The sequence below is a fragment of the Pleurodeles waltl genome, unplaced genomic scaffold, assembly GCF_031143425.1.
Source record: "Pleurodeles waltl isolate 20211129_DDA unplaced genomic scaffold, aPleWal1.hap1.20221129 scaffold_70, whole genome shotgun sequence".
Classification (NCBI taxonomy): domain Eukaryota; kingdom Metazoa; phylum Chordata; class Amphibia; order Caudata; family Salamandridae; genus Pleurodeles; species Pleurodeles waltl.
In genome coordinates, this window is record NW_027150391.1 from 1,684,939 (window position 1) to 1,694,132 (window position 9,194).

At 53.1% G+C, this 9,194-nt stretch overlaps 1 non-coding gene across 1 annotated transcript; it reads right to left on the reverse strand.

The window, feature by feature from the left end:
• Positions 1-8,633: 8,633 nt before the first annotated feature.
• Positions 8,634-8,722, reverse strand: TRNAR-UCU (transfer RNA arginine (anticodon UCU)). Its single transcript is given in 2 exon segments — positions 8,634-8,669; positions 8,686-8,722. It is a non-coding gene; the product is annotated as a tRNA-Arg (tRNA).
• Positions 8,723-9,194: the final 472 nt, after the last annotated feature.

Sequence of the window (9,194 nt, forward strand, 5' to 3'; positions counted from 1 at the left end):
TTCATTTATATAGCGCACTATGTACCCGTCAGGGTTTCGAGGCGCTGGGGGGGGAGGGGGTGAGCTGTTAGCGGTCGAAAAGCCAGGTCTTGAGGAGTCTCCTGAAGGTGAGGAGGTCCTGGGTCTGGCGTAGTGAGGTGGGGAGAGAGTTCCAGGTTTTGGCGGCGAGGAAGGAGAAGGATCTGCCGCCGGAGGTCTTGCGCTGGATCCTGGGGACGATGGCGAGGGCGAGATTGGCAGAGCGGAGTTGACGAGTGGGGGCGTAAAAGTTGAGTCTGGAGTTGAGGTAGGTAGGTCCGGTGTTGTGTAGAGCCTTGTGAGCGTGGGTGAGGAGTTTAAAGGTGATCCTCTTGTCCACGGGGAGCCAGTGGAGGTCCTTCAGGTGAGGGGAGATGTGACATCGGCGGGGTATGTCGATGCATTTTGGATACGCTGGAGTCGTTTGATGTCTTTTGTTGGGATGCCTGTGTAGAGTGCGTTGCCGTAGTCAAGTCTGCTACTGACGAGGGCTTGGGTCACCGTCTGTCTGGTTCCTGTTGGGATCCACTTGAAAATTCTGCGGAGCATTCGAAGGGTGTTGAAGCAGGAAGAGGAGACGGCGCTGACCTGTTTGGACATGGTGAGGGCGGAGTCCAGGATGAAGCCGAGGTTTCTTGCGTGGCTGGCTGGGGTGGGTGGGGGTCCGAAGTCAGTGGGCCACCAGGAGTCGTTCCAGGCCGAAGGGGTGCGCCCGAGGATGAGGACTTCCGTCTTGTCGGAGTTGAGCTTCAGGCGGCTGTCGTTCATCCACTCGGCGATGGCTTTTAGTCCCTCGTGGAGGTTGGTTTTGGCGGTGAATGGGTCTTTGGTCAGGGAGAGGACGAGCTGGGTGTCGTCGGCGTAGGAGATGATGCTGAGGTGATGTTGGCGGGCCAGTTTAGCGACGGGGGCCATGTAGACGTTGAACAACGTAGGGCTGAGGGAGGAGCCTTGGGGGACTCCGCAGATGAGGTTGGTGGCTTTGGAGCGGAAAGGGGAGAGTCGGACTCTCTGGGTTCTGTCGGAGAGGAAGGATGAGATCCAGTTGAGGGCTTTATCTTGGATGCTGGCTTCATGGAGGCGGGTCAGTAGGGTGCGGTGGCAGACTGTGTCAAAAGCGGCTGATAGGTCGAGGAGGATGAGGGCCGAGGTTTCGCCGTTGTCCATTTGAGTTCTGATGTCATCTGTGGCGGCGAGGAGTGCAGTCTCGGTGCTGTGGTTTCGTCTGAATCCGGATTGAGAGGGGTCTAGGATGGAGTTGTCTTCGAGGAAGTGGGCGAGTTGTGTGTTGACGTTCTTCTCGATGACTTTTGCTGGAAAAGGGAGGAGAGAGATCGGTCGGAAGTTTTTGAGATCGTTGGGGTCAGCCTTGGGTTTCTTGTGGAGGGGTTGGATTTCTGCGTGTTTCCAGCTGTCTGGGAAGGTGGCGGAGTCGAAGGAGAGGTTGATGATCTTGCGGAGTTTGGGGGCGATGGTGGCGTTGGCTTTGTTGAACACGTGATGTGGGCATGGGTCCGTGGGGGAGCCTGAGTGGATGGTGTTCATGGTTGTTATTGTTTCGGTGTCGTCCATGTGGGTCCAGGCGGTGAGGCGGCAGGCGTCTGTGGAGATGTCAGGGGTGGGGTCTGGCGGCGGAGTGGCGTTGAAGCTGTCGTGGATGGTTGTGATTTTCTGGTGGAAGAAGGTGGAGAGGTCGTCGCAGAGTTTCTGGGAGGGCGGGATGTCGTTGGCGTTGGGGTTTGAGAGTTCCTTCACGATCCCGAAGAGTTCTTTGCAGTCGTGGGCGTTGTTGTTGATGCGTTCAGTGAAGTGGGCGCGCTTGGCGACTCGGATCCGTTGGTGGTGTTCACAGTTGGCGTCTTTGAGGGCGGCGAGGTTGTCGGGTGTGCGCTCTAAGATCCACTTCTTCTTGAGCTTCTGGCAGAGGCTTTTGGAGGCAGTCAGTTCGTCTGTGAACCAGGCTGGTTTTTTCTTTCCTTGGTTGGCGGTGGGTTTCTTGAGTGGGGCTAAGGTGTTGGCGCAGTCGAGGATCCATTGATGGAGGTTGATGACGGCAGCGCTTGGGTCGGTTGAGTCGGGTGGTGGGTTTTTGACGAGGGTGCTGGTTAGTTGGTCTTGGGTGATTTTTCCCCAGCGGCGGTGAGGAGGTAGAGGGATGCGGTGGTGTTCGGTGATTTTCTTATAGGAAAGGTGGACGCAGTGATGGTCGGTCCAGTGGAGTTCAGAGGTGTGGCTGAAAGAGATGTGGTTGCTTGAGGTGAAGAGGGGGTCAAGAGTGTGTCCGGCGATGTGGGTGGGAGTGTTGACCAGTTAACGGAGTCCGAGGTTGAGGAGGTTGGAGGTCAGTGATGCGGTGTTGAAGTCGTTGTTATTTTCCAGATGGTAGTTTAGATCTCCCAGGAGGATGTAGTCTGGGGAAGCGAGGGCGTGGGTGCTCGCGAGGTCGGCGACGGTGTCGCTGAAGGGGGCTCTTGGTCCTGGAGGGCGGTATATGAGGGTTCCTCTGAGGGTCGTGTTGGGGTCCGTGTGGATCTGGAAGTGGAGGTGTTCGGCTGTCTTGAGGGTGTCGTCCGTGTGGGTGTGGATTTTGAGGGTAGATTTGTGGGCGATGGCTATTCCGCCGCCGATTCCGTTGGTTCGATCTCTTCTGTTGATTTTGTATCCCTCCGGTATGGCGATTGCGATGTCCGGGGCCGAGGAGTCGTTCCGCCAGGTTTCGGTCAGGAAGGCCACGTCAGGGGCGGTGGTATCGAGTAAGTCCCAGAGTTCGATGGCGTGTTTTCGTGCGGAGCGTGTGTTGATGAGGATGCAGTTCAGGTGGTTGGTGTTGGAAGTTCTTGTTGTTGGCTTCGCCGTTCTGTCGCAGGAGAAGTTGCAGGTGCGGCAGGAGAAAGGTCCTTTTGTGTGCTTCGGGGTTGCAAGGAAGCACTCTGCGGAGGGGCCGGGGTTGAGTGCGCGGAGTTCGTTGGTTGAGTAACGGACGCAGGGGATGCGGGGGGCACGAGGACCAGGGGGGGTGGCGCAGGGCGCAGTCCAGGCGCGGACGGGCGCAGACGGGCTTGCCTCTGGCGCGCCTCTGGCGGGGCCGCAGGGAGGCAGCGGCAGGGAGCGGAGAGCAAGGGGGAGCGCACAAGGGGCGAAAAACACGAAGGCACAAAAAATCGAGCAAAATTAAAGGCAGTCACAATATGAAAAATACACAATATGAAATACACTAATGGCACAGTAAACAATCGGGGAAACGGCAATCAGAGGGGCACAACGGGGGCAGAAGCGCCGGAGGCGAGGCGCTTGAAAACAGTAACACGCACTATAGGGCGGCGAAAAAGTGGCACAATCAGAAGGGGCACGGCGGGGGCAGAAGCGCAAGGAGGCAAGGTGCAGAAAAATGAGAAAACAACTTACATGACGGCGGAAAGCGGCACACGGGTCAAGTGAAGCTTGTCAGAGCCCACTAGACACCAGGGATGAGGCGCAGGAGGATGCCTGCGGGTGGAGGAGGGCCTCGAACACGCAAACAGCAGCGTGGTCGGGGGACAGAGGCAGGAGGCAGCAGGTTGGTGCTGCGGTCGTGGGGGGGCGAGCTCAGGACCTGAAACAGGTCAGACTTTAATGAAATGGTTGGCCTTTCAGCAACACAAGCAGGTCTTCCCTTTTGTTGGTCAAATGCCCGGTGTTTTGTACTCAAACCCACATTTCCTACAGCTCCGATCATCCACTTGTTCTTCCGTCACTGTAGTGGCATTGGCGTGAACCGCAGAGGCAGTTGGACGGCCTATCGCGGCGCGAATGTTGGATAGTCGTCCGATATGGATAAAATCTGGATCTCATCGAGCAAGATGCCAGACTGACGGAGAATCAGTTTTCGGAGCATGTTCAGGCGACAACCTTGTATGATTTGGGGCCCAAAATATCCTCATGTTGGTTGACATCCACACAGGAACTTGCAATTTTTCGGAGTCTAGTGTAGGACATGTTTACGGATTCCATGTCTGTCTGCTTCACCTGCCACAACTTAAACGCTCGTAATCTGGGTTTAGTTGTGGATCGAAGTATATGTTGAGGGCTGCCACTGTTGTGTCAAAATTGTCATCTGCTCCAGTGTTAGCGTTTCAAATAGCTCATAAAGTTTGTCGCCCCCAAAGTGCATCATCATCGATCTCCGTACCGTGCCATCTTCCTCCCATGTAGAACGGATGTTTTGTCGGAGTCATCCTGGCCAGTGGCACCATTGCGGTGCCGCCGTCGCGGGATCTGACAATTGACTGAGCGGTGGTAGAGGTGTCACAGACAAGTGACACCCTGGGGCACCTGCGCATGTTCACGTTGTGGTAGCGAGATCATGGTGTGATGTGGAAGCGAAGTTGCTATCTCCGTGTGGTGAGTCTACAATGTCCTCACTTCACTCACTGCGCTCAGCAGAACTCCTGGCCGTGCCCCCTAGAGAGCAGATGCGCTTGAGCTCTGGGTGAATGATACAAATGTGATGGGGTCTTCCCTGCCAGAAGAAGGAAGCTTCCAGACTGTAGCTGCCTCAGTGCTGTGAAAGGGGCGGGGTGAGTTCTGGGGTCACCTCCTCTGTGCTGCAGCCCACAGCCAGAACGTCTCTCTGAAGTGCAGCAGGCTGGGTCCGAGAGGTGGACAGTTTCTCCAGCTCTGGCCTGGCGTTGGTGGGGCGAACTCTTCATCAGCCGGCCCCGGCAGCCGAGGGCAGGTGCATTCACGTATCTCTGCAACACGGGCCGCCCAGGGAATGGAGCGCCTAGAAAGGCGATCGGCTCCCCAGCCTTCTTCTTTCCAGTCCTTAAGGACATAGCTCTAGCCAGCTGTCGGGTTATTAAATCATCAACGTGAAAGTAGCTCTAAAAGTTCACAAACCTCTGTTTATTTTTTTTCAAGTGTGGCTACAAAATAGCCAGCAGAGAACTGGTTTAAAACTTAAAGAAAACAAGCCATCCTGGGGTTCCTTAAGACAGCTTACAGTCTCATCGCAAGGTGGTGGAGTGGGCAGTGTTTGCATGTGATGCTCTGTCCCAGGGCACACATTCTTTATTCTGTTTATCACCTGTCTTTGTTTTCAGGGATCGTTCATGTTTGCACATTATCAGCACATTGCGTACATCTGAAATTCAATCTGAAAGGCCATCTCCCGCCCCTCAGCCCGCCACACCCCCCCACAGTACCAACAGCGTTCTGAATACTGTAATATGGGGGCCCTAGGCCCTCATGCTCTGGAAAGAAGTCACGCAGACACAGCCTTATGGTGGTATAAACTGGCCTCAGGCACGTGCGCCCAGCCCCTTTTATTGGCTGGGTCACCTGAGTGGTGACGCCTGTGTTGGGTGGGTGTGGGTTCACATGTAAGACCAGCCCTCAGCAGAGTGGCTGGCAGAAACACTAGAACGAGTCCAGCTGGACTCTACATCCCTCCCAAACTTTATTGAGGAACCAAACAAAAGTCCAACCTGTAAAAGAAACAATAACAAAGCACCACAATCAGTCTCTAGGCCTCGAAAAGGCAGACCGCAGAATTGCAGTGGACATGGTGCAGCTGGGAGCACCTGGACACCTCCGCACGAGTCCATAATTTAACCAGGTACAGCTGGGCACGAACACTTTGTGGATGAAGTCCAGACACTTCAGTCGCTTGTCCACGACTTCACAGTTCGCTGGATATTGTCGATCCGGTCCTGCCTGGGCTCATGTGGTCAAAGTCTATTTACAGTTTCTGATGCGGGTGCATCTGGAGCAGTGGGGAGTCCACTGTACACAGTTCGGGACGGCATTCTGACTCTGGAGATTGTCTACCTCCTAAGACTGCAGATGACGTGACGGCCTGGGGAACCTGGGAGTCCAGCGGCAGAGCAGCAGCAGTCTTCCCTCTCGTGCCAGACCTCCATCAAGCAGGAGTCTCCTCGAGGCCCTGCCACCATCGCCCTTTGGGACAGACCGCAGGTACGAAGCGGTGCGATATGGATCCACTGCAAGGATGGGCGGGGGCAGCACGGCATCAAAGAGCTCCATGCTTGTTGCCAATTTGGAGGGGAGGGGAAGCCTGAATGGTTCTTGGCCCCCGCATTGTATCTCGGGCTCCCAGTGGCAGGGAGCTGACTAGGCCGCGGGCTCATATAAGATGCAGTGGATACAAAAACACGCTAGCGACTTTGCCGCATTTTGTTTATAGCCTAGGGCAGTGGTCTCCAAACTTTTGAATGCTGTGCCCCCAGTTGAAAAATAAAAATCATTATGCTCCCCTCAGAATTTTTCACAATTATTTTATAAAGATAGCAATGTTTAAATATATCTAGACTTATTTAAACACTGCAGTTAAGTACTGTTACCTTTTTTTAAATGCAATAACATGCTTCTGTTAGCCCTGTTATCTGTATAATGCTTCTTTTGGTAAGAGCTGGTCACCTCCCCCCGATCACTTGAGGCCCCCCTATGGGGCTCTGCCGTCCAGTTTGAAGACCTCTGGCCTAGGGTGAAACTCAGCCCTCAGCACATGACAACAGCAACAATGTACAGAAGAGCCTGAGTGGCTTTCTACAGCAACATGTCTTCCTACTAACGTGTGCCGACAGCCTGTGCTTGTCATCTCCGAGAGAGAATTCTGAGAGTTTGGAAACATATGCCATTGTCCATCTCTAGAGAGCTCATCAGTCCGAGGCCAGTTTGTAAAGGTTCAAAAACAGCACCCCCAGGGGTGTGGCTTCAAGGGGGGTGCGTATTTGGGGTGTTACACTCCGCTAATAAATGTATTTGCTGTTGAATAGTTGGGTACCAGCGCCTTCAGTCGGGTATGGTGAGGCGGGTGTCGGATTTCACCTGGGATTCTTGCATGCACACACTGACAGAAACACACACACTCCCTTATCTCTGTTTTGAAAACTCTAATAATGTTGATTGTTTTACGCATTATTGTGTTTTCCTCCCTTAGTTCTCCTACCAATCTGTATTCCTCACCCCTTCCGCTGCCTTGTAGGCCCCTCTCGTGCGCCCTGCTTGTCCCATGAGATACTTTAAAATGTATATCTCAGGGTGATAGTTGGAAAATCTGAAGCTCACCTCCTGCTTAAATTGCTCTTACAGTGCTTTTAACCTGGGTCTTCCCCTATATCTGTGTGGGACATAGACCGTGAGTACATGTGTACCTTGCATAGACATGCTTGGATGAACATGGATGGAGTGTGGAAGTTTGACTGCATTGAAGCAGAAATCCATTCTGGAAAACTGTTTCCAAAAGGCCAACAACATGGAGGTCACAGGTGAGTCTTGTCAAGCAGGGATGTGATTTGGAAGGAGCGCTGGAAATCTTTCTGAGGTCCCTTTGAAATGGACCAGGCTCCACTGAAGGATACTTGGGGTCAATTTTTTTTTAGGTGTATGACGCCCCAGCCTCCGATCTGATTTGTCACTAGAGTGATTCCTCACCATAGAAGTCTAGTGGCCAGGCAGACTAGGACCTTCTTTTGTGCAATTATAATGAATCTGCGACCCCATCCTTCCTTAACCCGGATCAAAGATTTATGGCTGATCATCTCCTGAGAAGGGAGATCAACCCCTGAGATTAGAGCAGACCTCTGCAGCGCACCCTCCAGTCTCAGCCAGGTGTAAATATCAAGTAGATTCTACAGAGCAGTGTTCCAGAGGGTTCTCATCGGTGTCCAGGGGAAGCATGCGATGCCCTGGAAGAGATTTCTTGGTGCCAGGGCATGGTTTTAGCAGCCAGCCCTCTTCTCAGGATAGGAACAGATCAGTAGTCCTACAACAATCCTACTAGACGTGCTCCTAGGGCTGGAATGACCACATTCCCCCAGGACTGCTGCTCACTCCCAGTCCACCACCAAGTTTAATGGTGTTTGGCTCAGAGGATGGTGACACTAGATGTGGGTGGTGGGTGCTTTTCTCAATGATGCAGCTCAGTCACAGCTCCCCCCGCTCCCAGCCGGAATCAAGCTTCAAGAATCAGATCTGATGGGCTATTAAGGGAGGCAGTTGCATCCCTCTGAAGAATGTTGTAACTCACAGGGGAGCAGATAATGTGGACTGATGCTGCTGTGCCCTGGTGCAGTCACAACTGAGACACAAACAGGAATACTTGATGAAACCATCCTGGATTCCACATCCTTCTCAAGAATACTTAACAAATCCAGAATCTGCCTGGACCCCGCTCTGTTCCACCACTGACCAAGACCCAGTGCGCCCACCAGTGATAACCTAAAAAGGTTCTCTGGTGGAACCACCCAAGATGTGAAAAGACTACAGACACCGCGGGCACCAAGTGCCAAGGTCCCCTCAAACCCGAACAGCAATTAGTGGATGAAACACCTCCCTGCCCAGTGCGCTCTGCACCCTCAGTGCGCGGGCGAGTGCCCTGCATCTGAGAGGGAGTCACTGAGCACAGTTTGGGGCCTGTATGTGATGTATAAAGCTGGGCTCGGAAAGGCGTCATCGGGGCGCTACACAGAACTCCCGGTAACCCGCTGGGGAACCAAAAGCAGCTAAAAAACATAGACACACACCAGCCCCGCTCCCTTCGCTTCCACCTGCAATTCGTCAAAATTCATGAATTAACTTTCCTATCATAACTTGAAATGCTGGGTTTTCAAAAACGACTCTGGTGGGATTCGAACCCACAACCTTTGAATGCCTTCTCAGCCAGCCTAGAAGTCCAACGCGCTATCCATTGCGCCACAGAGCCTGTGTATAAGAAAGTGTGTTTCTGCAAACAGCCACCTGTAGGAGCTGCGCGTGTACGAGCACTAGTGACGGAAACTATGGACACTGAGTCACCGATGCTCTTATTTCATCTGTTTTTTTTATTAGTGATAACAGTGATGCAGAGGCCCTGCAAATATATTTCTACATATGAAACGGAGAAGAACTGGATTTTCCTTCCGCCGGAAGCTTCTCTTTGCTGGGCCCTAATGTTTGTCTTCTGAACAATCCATGTGTCATTAGCACCCCCTCTGCTGCTCTCATGAATCCCCCTTACATGTCCGCATCAGCCGAGGGTCACGTGACACATACACTAGATTTCTAAATACTCTGATTGCTAAAGCTCCAACAACTTGGCCACTTTCAGTTTCGCCTACTTTAAATACGTAACAAGCCTGACTCATCTTCTCTTCTGTTCTGACACGGTGATAGGTCAGGCCCGGTTCTAAAGGTGG